This window comes from Panthera tigris, chromosome C2 (assembly GCF_018350195.1).
Source record: "Panthera tigris isolate Pti1 chromosome C2, P.tigris_Pti1_mat1.1, whole genome shotgun sequence".
In the NCBI taxonomy this organism is placed as follows: Eukaryota; Metazoa; Chordata; class Mammalia; order Carnivora; family Felidae; genus Panthera; species Panthera tigris.
This window is the reverse complement of record NC_056668.1, coordinates 97,469,402-97,485,352: the sequence shown is the minus strand read 5'-3', so window position 1 is coordinate 97,485,352 and position 15,951 is coordinate 97,469,402. Positions and strand designations below refer to the sequence as shown.

Genomic DNA, 15,951 nt, shown 5'->3' with positions numbered 1-15,951 from the left:
TACAGATACTATGACCCAATATTGTCCATGATGGTTTGATTCTCCGTCTACATAAGTCCTCATCCTGGGAATGCAACTCAAGCATCAAGGCCAGCTACCACAGAATGGAAACAAGGAAATTATGATGATTTATACTCCTAGAAACTCAGAGTATTTATCAAGAGTTGCCATAGTCTTCTAGAATTTGCCATGGCACCACTGGCAGAATGGGAGGTTGGGGAAACCACTGTTTTCAAGATAGGACAGTTTTTGTAACTGAAAACTTATCTAAGATTAGCTGATTAGTCTAATGACCTGAAATTATCTTAGACTTGAAAATTCAAAAGCCAATAAATAAGAATTTTTCCTTACTTTGACACATTTTAAGGTCCAAAAGCAAACTCTCTTGGATGGACTAATATGTTTGCCATAGCACTTAGAAACTGGATACCCAAGCAAGAAATATTAAATAAAAATGAATTTCAATAAAAATGGTAGTTTTAAACTCTTAAAAAGAATTGTATCCTTATTCTACATATATGTATATATTCAAATATTTTTAAAAATCTAAGGAAAAGACTGATAATACACGATCCCTGGCATAATGTCTTGTGCTTTAGTGGCCCAATAAATAAATATATGCCATTTTCTACTAGCACAGGCCATGAAAGTAAATCAGGTGCTGACTTCTCAGCTGCACTTAACCTTTCAGCCAACCAACACAGCCGATAAACGCTGCTTCAGGGTATTAAATAGTGCCCATGGCACCCATTTTTTTTTTTTTTTACCTTATATGTGAAGTTTCCCTTGAGAGCAATTAAGAAAGTTTACTTTCACTCTCAAGGGGCAAGGTATCTTTTTAAAATAGTTGTCAACTAAAAATGATAAGTAATGTTAAAAGATGCTAGGTTTAAGTTCAGAGGACCTTTGTGTTAGAGTGGTCTCTGAGCATGTTTATCCATGTATTAAATGATAAGAATTCCACCCCCACGCAATTTGCAGGATATCAAACAAAAGGACTCTAATTTATGGTCTGTAAATCAGCGGGCTCCTTAAGGGCCACCAGAGAGCTCAGGGTTCAGAGAAGGGGCAGCGTTAGAAACTACCCTGAGAAGGGAATGAGGGAACATCAAGGTTTTTTTCAAACCACAGCTTCTCTGACTTCATCGGTTTTCATAAGGAGCCTCTGAGTCAGATTTAATATAAAGAAACTCCTCAATAGCTTAAAAAATGTTTTAAAGGCACAACATAAATCAATACACGATTATTATCAACTGAAAACTTCATATGATTACAAATAGCAATGAAAGTATTTAATTCATAAATCAAATTCAGAATCCTAAGCTCTTTTATATTTATCTATCCTACCCATTCTCATACAATCCACCATTATCCTAAGTGGTCTCTTCTGAATATCTTAGAAATGGGAAAATTAAGGAAAGATTGGTGACAAAGCCAGAATGTACAATTTTATTCCCAGTCCTGTTAGCTCTTAAGACTTGAAATCTAAATTGTTCTACATCCTTAAAATGATGAATTCATATCATTCATATTCTTCTCCCTTTCATATTCTTAACCTGTCATTAAAAGGAAATGTAGAGAAAGAACTGTTTGGCATCAGATTACCTTCTAAATTTTACAGTAATGTTTTTAAACACCGGTGAAAACCTTTTGGGTTTCAAATTGCCTCCATGTAATACAAGGTTATAAATTTCTTCTCTAAAACTTTTCCCCTTACCCAGAAGGAAAAAAAAAAATTACTCATCTGCTCTGTTTGGTACTTGAGAGCTTCAATTATGCATTCTAATTTTCCTAAGCATTATGCTTTATTTTCCACTTTTCTGCTCACCAAGTTTTATTCCATTCATTGCCAGGTTGGAAGGCCACCTCTACAATGCAGATTTCTTCCATCAAAAGTGAACTTCTCTTTCTGTAAGAACATCATGCGTATTACACTCATTTGCTATTATATGCTTCCTTGTGCTATTTTTTCGGCTTTGCTTTTATAGGTGTGGTTTCCGTGAGCATCCCAAATATTTGAGGGCAGTCCTGCCACTGATCTTTGAATCCCCAGCAATTAGAAGAGTGCCTACATACAACATACTGCCAATAATAATATGCTAACTTTTAAATATTTAGCTTTTTCCTACTGCTTTGAATTTATTGGACAATCTTATGAAAAAAAATTAAACAAACACCCTCTTTCCCACTTCAAAATCTTTTTGTTTTCTTTTTTCCATGTATCCTACAAGACTCTGGTGAACATTCAACAAATATAGGAACACCTCTTCTGTGCCAGATACCGGATTAAGCTCTGAGAAACAAGGTGAGCCAAACAGGTATAGTACCAATCCTCACTGAACTTGTAGTCTGGTGAAAAGAGTAGGAAAAAATTAAAAAGCAAATAAAATAACTGTGGGAAGTACGAAGTGTTTTGAAAGAAATAGACAAAAGACTTAGCTACCTACAAATAAATGTGTAATACAACTGGAAATATCATGGGAGGTCAGGCAGGCCTCTATGTAGGTTATAAAATAAGGTGATACAAAATAAGGTGGGGTTTTTGTTCTTATTTTTGTTTTCATTTTCCATAAGCATACAGTTTGCATAGTTTTAATCCTGTGTAGCTTCAAATTTATAAGACTTCTTTTTAATGAGTCTTGCTAACTCTGGATTTTAAAAGTCAGGCTACAAAAAAAAAAATACATAACTGAACCCATATATGAGCACCTCTAGTGCCGATTTGGGGACAGAAGAAAAAAAAAAAAAAAAAAAAAAAACTCCCACAGCTTCAGATTTCTTAGGAATCTGCCACCCGTCACCTTGGGAAGCATGGACTTCTATAATACAGCGGGTGCCTGTGGCCACCCAGGCAGAAAGCAAGCTACAAGAGGGGATGTCCTACTGGATTGCCACAGAACCAAATTTCTCATAAGGCACCCCTGACTTCAAAGGATAAAAAAAAAAAGGGTAGCGTTTGAAAAGGTCAGGTTGTAGAGGGGGTATAATTGACAAGGCCCTGGTTTTCTTGCCTGGGGGTTCACTCTCGGTTCACCTCACGGGCTGGAAAGTTCTTTGTTTATAGAAAAAGACTTTTATCCTGAGGCCAAGGCCGTGTCTTGCAGCCCGTGGGCCTGGCACTGTGTCGGGCACACGGCAGCGCTCAGCAAACACCTACAGGGCTGGCGCCCCAGCCCCACCCGGAACCCGGTCTACTTTCCCGCCATCCCGCCATGCGTCCCGCACCCGGCGGACCTGTCGGTCGCCACTCCGCCCCGCCGCCCGCCCACCATAGTCATCCGCAACCTGCTGACCCACCTGGAGACCCCAGCCGCCTGCGTCACCACCGCCTGCTGGAGCTATCCGGAGCTTCCGCCTCGGTCTCCTTGGTTACCGCGTTGCCTCGGTAGCCATAGCAACCAGAACACTTGGTCCTGCCGCCATTGACCAGCAGAGGGCACAAAGGAGCCCTGACGCGAGTGGGAAGCAGGGAGAGGAGCTGAAAGGAGAAGAGAGGAGAGAGAGAGAAGAGAGTGCAGGAGAGCAGGGACAGGGAAAGGACCTTCTCAGAAAGGACAGGGCTGAGAAACCCAGCAGGCCTTGAAGGCTTTCTGCTGGAAGGGCTTCTGCCACATTCCAAGCACTCTTCTAAGAGTTTTATCTGTAATATTTAATTCATCCTCTTAACGGCCCAACTTATACCTAAGAAAATTAAGGCACAGAAAGTTTGAATAACGACCCAAAATTACAAAACTAGAAAATGGCAGACCCAAGAAGAATAACCCAAGCAGTTTAGAACTCCCATATATGTGCTCTGTTCAACTGATTATCAAAGGTCACAATAGGTAAAACCAATACTAGAATCTAGGGCTCAAGAGCTTTCTTTATACCCAAATATATGACCCATGGTGTGTGCGAATCTAATATATAGGGAGAGAGGGAGAGAGAGATAATCAACCCATGCTTCTCAAACTTTTCTGTTCCAGTCACCTGTGGTGAAATTTTTTGCTTCCTAAATATACTGTAGTTTTTTTTTTTTTAATCTCTATTTTATATGCTTCAAGTAGGATATGTGGTTGGTTCTGCAGTCAGTTGGTGCAAAAGCTTCTATCTCATCCACAGTGTTATCTATCTTGTAACTGGAGTAATAATCTCAACTATCATGGTTAAGATACTAAATTTGCACCACTGTTTTCCACATTAATGTGTCTGCCAATACACATTTAAGAACACATCTAATATCTTCCCCAGGCAAATTCAGTTGTATAAGACAACTAGCATAGATAAGAAAAAAGACACAATGATGTGGCTATGATTCTGGACTTTGAAATTAAGGCAGACCTGAGTTTGAGTCCTGGTCCTGCCACAACTTACCTGTTGTGTGACCTTGAGTGAGAGATAAAACTCAGTTTGATTGATTAAATAATAATACACTTAGTGCATACATAGTATAGTATGGAAGAGTAAATGAAACAATGTATATTAAGTCTTTAGCACTAAACCAGGCCCACAGTTGGCACTGAATAAATGGTTAAAAAAAAATTGTGATCCTGGTATAGCTACAGTGATTGTCATCTAAGTGTTCATGGCATAAATTCACCAACTCCTTTCATTAAATCTAATACAATGACAACTTTCAAATGGACATATAATATTACTAGAATTTTCTTATGCAGGACTGTTTTCCAGACGTGCTCTTCAAATTACCAGGGAAGATATTTTCAGTGTGTATCCATTCATTTGTCCATTCATTCATTAATTTAACAAATATTTATTGAAAGTTCACTCTTCTTGGGGCGCCTTAACCTTCAGTCGGTTAAGCTTCCGACTTCAGCTCAGGTCACAATCTCACGGTCCGTGAGTTCGAGCCCCACGTCAGGCTCTGGGCTGATGGCTCAGAGCCTGGAGCCTGCTTCCGATTCTGTGTCTCCCTCTCTCTCTGCCCCTCCCCCGTTCATGCTCTGTCTCTCTCTGTCTCAAAAATAAATAAATGTTTTAAAAAATTTTAAAAAAAAGAAAGTTCACTCTTCTACACCTTGGAAATACTGCAGTGAAGAAAACATAGCACCCCTGTTACCAAACTTGTAATTTAGTAGGGGCAGAAAGACAATATAAAATCATACAAATATATGTCAAGTGCTTTGAAAAAAACAAAGCAGAATAAAGAAACAGAAAATAATTAAGATTTCACATTTAGGTTAGATGGTCAGGGAAGTCCCAGAATGCAGGGAGAGAGGAAGACATGGGACAATCAGGGCCAGGAACATTCCAGACAGAGGGAAGAGCAAACCAACTTCAGTCTGGACCCAATCAATAGCGGTATTTTGCATAAAACCTCTGATCACTTCTGTACAGCACATTTTTACTTTAAAAAGGAATTCTTGGGGCGCCTGGGTGGCTCAGTCGGTTGAGCGTCTGACTTTGGCTCAGGTCACGATCTCACGGTCTGTGAGTTCGAGCCCCGCGTCGGGCTCTGTGCTGACAGCTCAGAGCCTGGAGCCTGCTTCTGATTCTGTGTCTCCCTCTCTCTGCCCCTTCCCCACTCATGCTCTGTCTCTCTCTGTCAAAAATAAATAAACATTAAAAAAAAATTAAAAAGGAATTCTTACAATGTACTTACTGGTGCAATCGTAAAATTAAACTCATAAAAATAATGTATACAATATTCTGGTACTTGTCAAAAGCTTTGGAAAGACATTAGCTTACTTATATTTAGAGAAATAGCTTAGCTTATGCACAGTTATGCAAAACAAAGCAGAGCCAAAAAATAAGCTAATGCCAAGTTACAGGGTACACTGAAAAATCTGAAGAGCTTGTCTTTCAGAACCATGATTAGTGACAAAATGAAATGAAACATGTAAAAACAATGACACCTCTAGAGATAGGATTTCCTCTCTGCTGAAGCAGAGTGCATTTAACTGACACCGGCAATTCTGCAAAAGTTTACCACATCTATATCAGGAGCACAGTATTCCTGACGGTTTTTGCAAATTCATGCCTATTGCACACGTGTGAAGACAAGATTTGAACGCAAGTTTTCTGAACTAAGGATATTTGATGGAAAAAGATAAAAATTACCCACATTGATAAAACCTAGGTAGGACACACACTCACTGAATTCAAAGGGCAGCTACAAGGTCATGTTTAAAAAGATATTCTCTCTCTCTCACACAACACACACACACACACACACACACCTGCGTTAAGCAAGCCCTGCTCATTAAGTAACCTTATTTTGTACTTGGTAGCCTGCTGTCTGGAGGAAAATCATGGCAGGCTTCGGAACTTTCTGGTCACTCACAGGTGATAAACGTTCTTAGAAGAGTTACAAAAATGTCCAGTTCCATATAATCTTCAAACCTCTGCATGTGATGTAGTGTTAAGGTTCTTCCCCTTTGCGGTGGTTGGGCCTTCTGAATATAGGGAGGCCTGCAGTCAAGAACGGTTACAAAAGGCTTGTGTCTCTGTTCCTCATCATCCATTCTTGCTTGGGTCTTAGTAATTACCTACATTGAAATCACGGGAAAGGGTTTAAAACAGAAAAGTTCTAACCTGACTGGTACTGAGCCTGCCACGTGTTACGAGTAGTCCATTCTCCAGAGACCATCCCACCCCCATCGACGGAGGCCCTCTCACCTGCATTCCTCTAGAGACAGGTGATGCCTTCTCCTAACACCTTACTGAGCCCCAAGGCCTCAAGTGATCATTCTTGCTTCTCCCTGAGGGGTCTCAGTGATCCTACTGGACAGAATTTTAAGTGACCCATTTTCACTTACATTTTTGCATGTTCCATGTCTGACCTACAGGAAATCCTCCTGCATACTTTGCCCCGCCACCCTGTGAGTGCACAGGACAGCCAACACAATCCCCTCTCTTTAGCTCAAATACCAACAACCAGCAAGCTTAACAGTTGAACTTATGACTCCACAGATGGAAGTCAAAAACCGGTCTGCTGGATCTCCATTTGCGGGGACCCCAGTGATGCATGTCTTACCAGATCTGAAATGACAGGGACTGTTAACAGACATGTCCAAAACATGAAAATAAGGTAAAGGAATAATTACATGTCCTTTCAATGCCCACTGTAAGAGCCCACTCAAAGATAACCTTATTCTCTAGGAAAATAAACCTTTGTGTGCTTATCATTTACTATTCTATTCATAAGCCTGGGTAAAGTTACACATTGATTGGTAGGTTTTTTCATCTATATCTTTCATATCATGTGCATCTAGATGCAGATAAGATCCTTACTTTAGATAAAATAATTCCAGAGGTTGTGGTTTCATTTCCCTGTAGTACATTAACTAGTTCGAAATCTAACCTAGAAATCCTCTACCAATATCTTGTGTCGATGTCTATATATAGGTAGCCTCTCAAAATTTTTCTAAACATTTATTTATTTTTGAGAGACAGAGACAGAGCATGAGCGGAGGAGGGGCAGACAGAGAGAAGGAGACACAGAATCTGAAGCAGGCTGCAGGCTCTGAGCAAGCTGTCAGCACAGAGCCTGATGTGGGGCTCAAACCCACAAACCGTGAGATCATGACCTGAGCCAAAGTCGGATGCTCAACGGACTGAGCCACCCAGGCACCCCAGCCTCTCAAAATTTTTTGAACCAGCTTTACCATTCTAGTGGTTTCTTTTGGAGTGAATTAAATAAACTGTGGAGCATATACATTCCAGATTTATGGAACATGTTCTTATCTACTATAACTGCATGTTGATATTACCAGGCCTTTCTCTTTTGAAGAGAGATGGGATACAGCATACAAGCAGCTTTCCAAAAGTACTCTCAACCTTCACTCTACTTCTTGGCTCCTCAAACCCTTTTCTAGGCAGGAGTTGGTAGTCGGTTCAGGACTACAAGTTTTCTCCCATCTCCACTGTATAAGTCCTGCAGTATAACCTTACTTTGAAATGGAGCATCTTCTTCCTTTAAGCCCTGGCAGGCACTGAATATAATAAATCCTATTACATATGGATGGGATTTTTCAAATTGTCAAGGACAGTGAGCTTTAGAGGCAACATAAAATTACAAAAAGATTTCTCAGAACCCTGAATTAGTATGATATAAATATATTTAAGAACATCTGAAGGGCTCAACTTAAAGAAGGAAGAAGAAACGTGTAGTTAGGAGGTGACATTGTCCTTTTATAACTTTTCTCAGCATTGTAATTTCTGGCTGTCACCAATGACACAGAACTCTTCAGCAAATAAATTTCCCTAACACAAGGCAATTATTACTGATGTTTCACAAGTCGAGGAAAATCATCAGGGCATAGGATAAATTTCTGCTTCCTGCAGTGTGCAGTTCTTTCCCAGTTGAAAAATAAATGTACAGGCTTGTTGGACGGGCACAGCTTCATTCAGTCAGCCTTTATTCAATACCTGCTCTATCCCAGGCACTGCCCGAACATGGATAGAAAGAGGAACAAAGACAGCATCTCCACCCTGGAGGAACCCACTATCTAATGAGAGACCTGAAATTGATATGTAATGTAATATGTAAATTGTAATGTAATATGTAATGTAATGTAACGTAATATGTAAATATGTAAATTGATATGTAATGACAATTGATATGGAATGTAGCAAATATCATATTTACAAAATAGGGGGTCGTGACATGTTTGTGGCATGGCCAGAATCTCTGGGTCATTCAAACACAGTATATATGGCAGAGAGGTAAGGATTAAAAAAAAAAAAGTGCTGTGGTCAAATTTAAAAGCATCTCGGACATTATACAATTCACAATGGAAACCCCAAAATTATTTTTAAAACAGAAAATAATCATCCTAGTATGCTTATAGCAGCATCCTTCAAAGGTAATTCTGGTGGTAGCGTGAGGACAGAGCAAAAGGAGAAGATGGAAACAAAGGGGCAATTTTAAAATATGGCTATATTAGTCAAAGGTAGAAACAGTGAGCATAGAGTAAATCAATACAGAGGTGACAGGCCAAATGAGACAGATTCAAGAGATTTTGTAAACTCTAACAGCACTTGGAGACTGAAGACATGTGCTTGTCAAGGAATAGAGAACAGTTCACAGAGAGTAGGGACCAAAGAGGTGATGTAGAAAGTAGTTCCGTTTTGAAGTTTTTACTTCTGTGATAGCAATAAGAATTAATAAAAAAATAAAATATAGGTCTGATATTGGGAAAGTGATTGGGCTGGTCATATATATTAGAGTGGCATTAGCACATGGAGGGTAACCAAAGATAAAGGAAGAGTTTACATACAATTCATGTAAATAGGTCCCAGAGTAAGCAAATCTAGAACTCATGTCATAAGGTACTTGGAAAGACACTTTATTTGAGCATAACATTATTTTCTTTCATTTTTTATTACTGCACCCTCTAATTTAATATGAGGTTAATATTTCTTGCTTCCATCCAGGGATTGATAAACAATACTGGTGCACACCAATACTCCCCTACTCATCCCCCTCTCTTTGCCTGGAAGTAATCTGTGCCCCATGGCAGCCATGTTTATTGCACAACCCAACCCACTCTTACAATGGTTTAGCAGACAGGAGTCCAAACTAGACCAGTCAGATTCACTCTTGCAAGAGTGTGAAACTGAGACTAAGAAATTCTTAGGGTTGCAATATTTGGCCATTTGGACCACAGGAAGAAGAAAGAAAGAAAGAAAGAAAGAAAGAAAGAAAGAAAGAAAGAAAGAAAGAAAGAAAGAAAGAAAGAAAGAAAGACAAAAGGGGGGAAAAAGACAGGAAGAGGGGATTCTCTGGGGGCTCTCCTTTTCCTAAAGAGTAGCTACATCCTAGCCCTTGGGTTTCAGGATACACCCCTGTATCCTTAAACTAAATTCTCCTTTGTAACTTAAACTAGTTGGTTTTGGTTGTTCAGAAGAAAGAAATTTGACTAAAATGAGTGCCAGAAGAATTGCAATAAAAAGTAACTTTCTTTATAAGTCAAGTCCAAGTGTAGATTCCCAGAGAATTCTTTTAAACATCTGTAGAATATTAATCCATGTCTCTCATAATTTTAAATTAATATTGCTATATATGCAAAGATAGGAAAGCCATTTGGCATTCTTTTGAAGCCATTCTCTCAAAAACTGCTAAAATCTCTTGTTTATTTTTTAATCAGTTTCATTTCTTAGTTTATTTGCTTTAAGTTTAGCTGTGCCCGTTTTGCTAGCAGACAATTATTTATAATTGATGTAGCTTTAGGGAAAAGCTAATCTTAAAAAGAAAAAAGCTGGCATTTCAGAGAAAAAGTCATTCATTTCTGATCCTTGCCAAGTTTTAATAAGTGTATCCTACTGTCTTCTGGAGATTTATGCACTGTTAGCTGTTCTTCATTTGGAAAATTTGCATTTTTCTCTTATGCACTCAAGCTGGGAGGCACAAAACAAGAGTTACAAGGTTTGTTTGACATGAGATGTCTAACAGTAATTTTCTTTCATCAACTTTGTTCTCCTACAGTTCTCATCCCCAAGGGCAGATTTTTCATCAGATTTCGTGAAACATTTTATAACCACCTTACCTTTGCAGAAGTTGCTCTCAAAACATTCCAAAGGAGCTGTCACAATTCTCTCCCGTATAGAACAAACTAGATTTACTATTCTTATGCCCACTTTGAGTTAACAAGATCTATGTACCCGTGTTCACACTAACTCAGAAAACCATATACATCTAATGTGAAACCATGGACAATCACCAGATACTTACTGAGGATCTACTCTATACCAGGTCCTTTGATATATAGTGGCTACAAACATAAACAAGACAGAATTTTATTGTCTTTACAGGGAAAAAAAATAGTCTAGATGAGAGACACAGAGAAGAATTCAGAATAACAACTGCTAAAACTGTGTGAATCTGTGGGAGCACAGACGAAGAACACTAACCCAATAGTAGAGGCTCAAGAAAGGCTTCTTAACACAAGTGATGTCCTAGCTAGGTTTGGCCCAGATGGTTGAGTAGGAGCTCCAGACTGGTTTGGGTGGGCTGGGGGGATGCTGAAATTAGGGAACATTCTGGGTAGAAAGAAAAAAGAACATGCAAACTTCCCCACAGTGAGTTAAAATATGGTAAGTTTAAAGAATTTAAAAATTTCCAGCATTACTGAAACATGAAAAGGGATTAGGGTAAGTGGGGAAGGGGGAAGAATAGAAGTGGGAGTCATACTCTGGCAAAAGGAGACTGATTTAGAAGTTATTGCTATAGTCAAGTCAATTACATACTAGTGGCCAGGCCTGGGCATAAGAAGCAATATTAAAGGGAAAGTGAAAGGATTCAGTATTCACACTGAAAAATTCATTAGTGGACTTGGAATTGACTAGATAAAAAGCTGAGGAATGAAGGGTGATCCCACAATTTATGGAAACGAAGACAAAATTTTTGCACTTATGCTCATGAGATATTGGTCTGTAGATTTCTTACAATGTTTTTGTCTGGTTTTGGTATTAAGGTGATGCTGGCCTTATAGAATGAATCAGGATTCCCTCTGCTTCTATCTTCTGAAAGAGGTTGTACAGGATTGGTATAATTTTTCCTTCAATGTTTGGTGGAATTTACCAGTGAATCCATTTGGGCCTGGTACTTTCCATTTCTGAAGGTTATTAATTATTGATTCAATTTATTTAATATATACAGGCCTATTCAGATAGTCTATTTCTTCATGTGTGTTTAACACATTGTATTTTTCAAGGAATCAGTCCATTTCATCTAGGCTATGACGTTTGTAGGCCTAGAGTTGTTCATTGTATTCACTGTATTCATTGATTATTCTTTTAATGTCCAGTAGATCTATAGTGATCCTCCCCTCTTTCATTTCTGATGTTAGAAATTTGTGTCCTCTTTTTACCTTAGGTAGCCTGGATTGAGAATTATTGATTTTGTTGATTATTTCAAAGAAGCAACAACTGATTTTCTTAATTTTTCTCTACTGTTTTCCTATTTTCAATTTCATTAATCCTGTTCTAATTCTTATCATTTCTTTTCTTCTGCTTACCTTAGATTTAATTTGATCTTTCTAGTTTCCTAAGGTGGAAACTGAGATGACTGATTTTAGATCTTTCTTTTTTTTCTAACGTATACATTCAATGTTATAAATTTCCCCAAAAGCACTGTTGTATCCCACAAATATTGATAAGTTATGTCTTCTTTTTCATATAGTTCAAAATATTTTTTTCATTTCTCTTGAGATTTCAATTTTCACCATGTGTCATTTTGAAGAGTGTTGTTTAATCTCCAAGTATTTGGGGGATTTTTCAGCGATCATGCTTTATTGATTTTTAGTTTAGTTACACTGTGGTCTGAGAGCAAACATTATATGATTTCTATTCTTTCAAATTTGTTAATGTGTGTTTTATGGCTTAGAATGTGGTCTATCTTGGTGAATGTTCCATGTGATTTTAGAAGAATGTGTATTCTGCTGTTGTTGGATAAAGTAGTCAATAGATGTCCTTTATATCCAGTTGATTGATGGTGTTAAGTTCAATTATGGCCTGATTGATTTTCTGCCTGCTGGATCTATCTATTTCTGACAGAGGGGTGTTGAAATCTCTAACTGATAGTGGATTTATATATTTTGGCTTATAGTTCTACCAGTATTTCCCTCACATAATTTGTCACCCTGTTAGGCACATAAATGCCTGAGAGTTACATCTTCTTGGAGAATTGACCCTTTTATCATTATGTAATGCTTCTCCTTATTCCCAATACCTTTCCTTGCTTTGAAGTCAGCTTTGTCTGAATTTAATACTCCTGCTTTATTTTGAGTAGGTTAGCATGTTTCATATTTCTCCATCCATTTACTTTTAATCTGTATGGGTCTTTACATTTATTTTTTTAATTAAAAAAATTCTAATGTTTATTCATTTTTGAGAGAGAGAGAGAGAGAGAGAGAGAGAGAGAGAGAGAGAAGCAAAAAGGCGGGGGCAGCGAGAGGGGAGACACAGAATTCAAAGCAGGCTCCAGGCTCTGAGCTGTTGGCACAGCTCACCATATAGTTGGCTTTTGTCTTTCTTTTTTATTTTTTAAATTGTTTTAAGTTTTTATTTGAATTCTAGTTAGTTAACATACCATGTAATATTAGTTTCAGGTGTACAATATAGTGATGTAACACTTGATAGGGCACCGGCGCTCATAGCGATGGGACTCCTTAATCTCCATCAACTATTTAATTTATCCTCCCACCCAACTCTCCTCTAGCAGCCATCAGTTTGTTCTCTATAATTGAGAGTCTGTTTCTTGGTTTCCCTCTCTCTCTTTTTCTCCCCTTTGCCCATTTGCTTTGTTTCTTAAATTCCACGTATGAGTGAAACTATATGGTATTCGTCTTTCTCTGACATATTTCACTTAGAATTATACTCTCTAGTTCCATCCTTGTTGTGGAAAATGGCAAGATTTCATTTTTGATGACTGAGTAATATTCCATTGTGATATACATCACATTTCTTTATCCATTCATCTACCTATGGACACTAGGGTTGTTTCCGTTACTTACATATTGTAGATAATGCTGCTATAAAACATCAGGGTGAATGTATCTCTTTGAATTAGTATTTTTGTATTCTTCAGGTAAGTAACTGTAGTGCAATTGCTGAGTCATGGGGTAGTTCTATTTTTAATTTTTTGAGGAAGCTCCATCCTGTTTTTCAGAGTGGCTGCACCAGCTTGGGTTCCCAGAGCAAGAGGCTTAGGTCACTAATTTTTTCTTCTGCTTCTTCCAGTCTGCTGTTCATTGCATCTAGCCTGTTTCCAATCTCATTTATTGCACTCTTCATCTCTGATTCTTTTTTAACTCTTTTATCACTATGGTAAGGGTCTCACTGATGTCTTCTATTCTTTTCTCAAGCCCAGTGAGTAACCTTATGGTTATTGCTTTAAATAATCCATCAGTCATGTTACTCATATCTATTTATTTAGATCTCTGGCAGTGGCCTTACCTTGGTCTTTCATTTGGGATAAATTCCTCCATCTTCACATTTTGTCTAATTCTCTGCCTTCTTTAATATGTTTAAAAAAAAGCCAGTTATGCCTCCTCTCCTTCTTCAATGTGGCCTCTTCTCTCCCTTTAGTTGTGGAGTTTGTTCAGTCAGTTTTCAGGTCAATTTCTAGGATATTTAGGATGATTTGATAGTTATCTAGTTGTGTTAGCGGGACAAGGAGAGATTAGCATCCTCCTCTGCTGCCACCATCTTCCTCTCTCCCCAGGTTTTGTTTTTCAATCCACTCTGACATTCTCTGTCTTTTAATTGGTACATTTAGACCACAGAAATTCAAAGTGAATATTAACATAGTTGGGTTAATATCTATAACATCTGGTGCTTCTTAAAATTTGTTACTCTGTTCTTTGTTCTTATTTTTGTCTTCCACTTTTTCTTTTTGTAGTTTTAATTGAGCATTTTATAGAATTCCATTGTCTCTCCTCTCTTAGCATATCAGTTATGCCTTTTTTTAAAAAATGTTTTTTAGGGTCTCCTGAGTGACTCAGTTGTTTCGGCATCCTACTTTGGCTCAGGTCATAATCTCACAGTTTATGAGTTCAAGCCCTATGTTGGGCTCTGTGTTGACAGCTCAGAGCCTGGAGCCTGCTTCAGATTCTGTCTCTCTCTCTCTCTCTCTCTTCCTCTCTCTCTCTCTCTCTCTCTGCCCTTCCCTACTTGTGCTCTGTCTCTGTCTCTGTCTCTCTCAAAAATAAACATTAAAAAAATTAATGTTTTCAGTAGTTGTCCTACTGCTTGTAATATACATTTACGACTCATCCCAGTCCACTTTCAAATACACTGTATCACTTGATGGGGAGTGTGAGTACCTCATAATAACAAAATAATCTTAATTCTTCTGTCACTTTCATGGTACCATTGCTGTCATTCATTTTATTTATACATAAGCACGCACACACATACACACATATATATATGCATATATACTATACATATATAAGCATATATATGTACTGTAAGTTTGCAAAGTTAACTCTTACCATTTTGAACAAACTGTTAACTGTTAACTCAATTTAGAATAAGAAAAGGAAAAATAAAAGTTTTTCTTTTACTGTCACTTGTTCTTTCTCCAGTGCTCTTTTCTTTATATAGATCTGCTTCTTGCCTATATCATTTTCTTCCTCTCTAAAGAACTTTTAACATTTATTTCAAGGGAAGTCTACTAGAAACAAATTCCTCAATTTTTGTGTGCCTGTAAAATTCTTTATTTCTCCTTCTTGAAGGATAATTCTGGGTAACCACCTTTTTTTTTTTTTAGCATACAGTTTTTCCATAGGCTTCTCTCTCCCTCTCTGTCTCTCTCTCTTTTAGTTTCAAAGTTTTATTTAAATTTCAGTTAGTTAACATACAGTGTAATCTTAGTTGCAGAAGTAGAATTTAGTGATTCATCACTACATACAACAGTGCTAATCACAAGTAGGTAAATTCTTAAGGATACAAAATTCTAAGTTGGTGGGATTTTTTTTCTCAACACTGTAAATATTTAAATCTAGACACTTGGGTGGCTCATTTGGTTGGGTGTCTGACTCTTGATTTCAGCTCAGGTCATGATCTTATGGTCATGGGGTCTCTGACAGCCCCATGTTGGGCTCCCTACTGAGTGTGGAGCCCACTTGGGATTCTCCCTCTCCCACTCTCTCTCTGCCTCTCCCCTTCTCTCTTTCTCAAAATAAACAAATAAGCATTTAAAATATAATATTTAACTCTACTCTCTTCTAGCTTGCAGTTTCTAAGGAGAAATCAATATAATTCCTGTCTTTGCTTTTTTCTAGGTAAGGTGTTTCTGCCTCTGCCTTGTTTTAAGCTTTTTTTCTTTGTTTTTGATTTCTATAATTTGAGAATGATATACCCAGGTATAGTTACTGGTATTTACTCTGCTTGGTATTCTCTGAGCTTCATAGATCTGTAGTTTTGTATCTAACATTAATTTGGGGAAATTCTCAGTCACTCTTGCTTCAAATATTTCTTCTGTTCCTTTCTCTCTTCTCTGTTATT

The 15,951-nt window shown here is 37.9% G+C and overlaps 1 protein-coding gene across 3 annotated transcripts in view; it reads right to left on the bottom strand.

Annotated features, from left to right (window-relative positions):
- ZBBX (zinc finger B-box domain containing) overlaps positions 1–3,379 on the bottom strand; it is a 121,580-nt gene extending 118,201 nt beyond the window's left edge. For all 3 annotated transcript variants that reach the window (XR_006207591.1, XR_006207592.1, XM_042956588.1), the window contains exons 1-2: positions 3,298–3,379; positions 1,829–1,909 (exon numbers count right to left, since the gene is read on the bottom strand). The gene's annotated coding sequence lies outside the window, so the exon portion shown is untranslated. The remainder of the gene's footprint in view (positions 1–1,828; positions 1,910–3,297) is intronic.
- Positions 3,380–15,951: the final 12,572 nt, after the last annotated feature.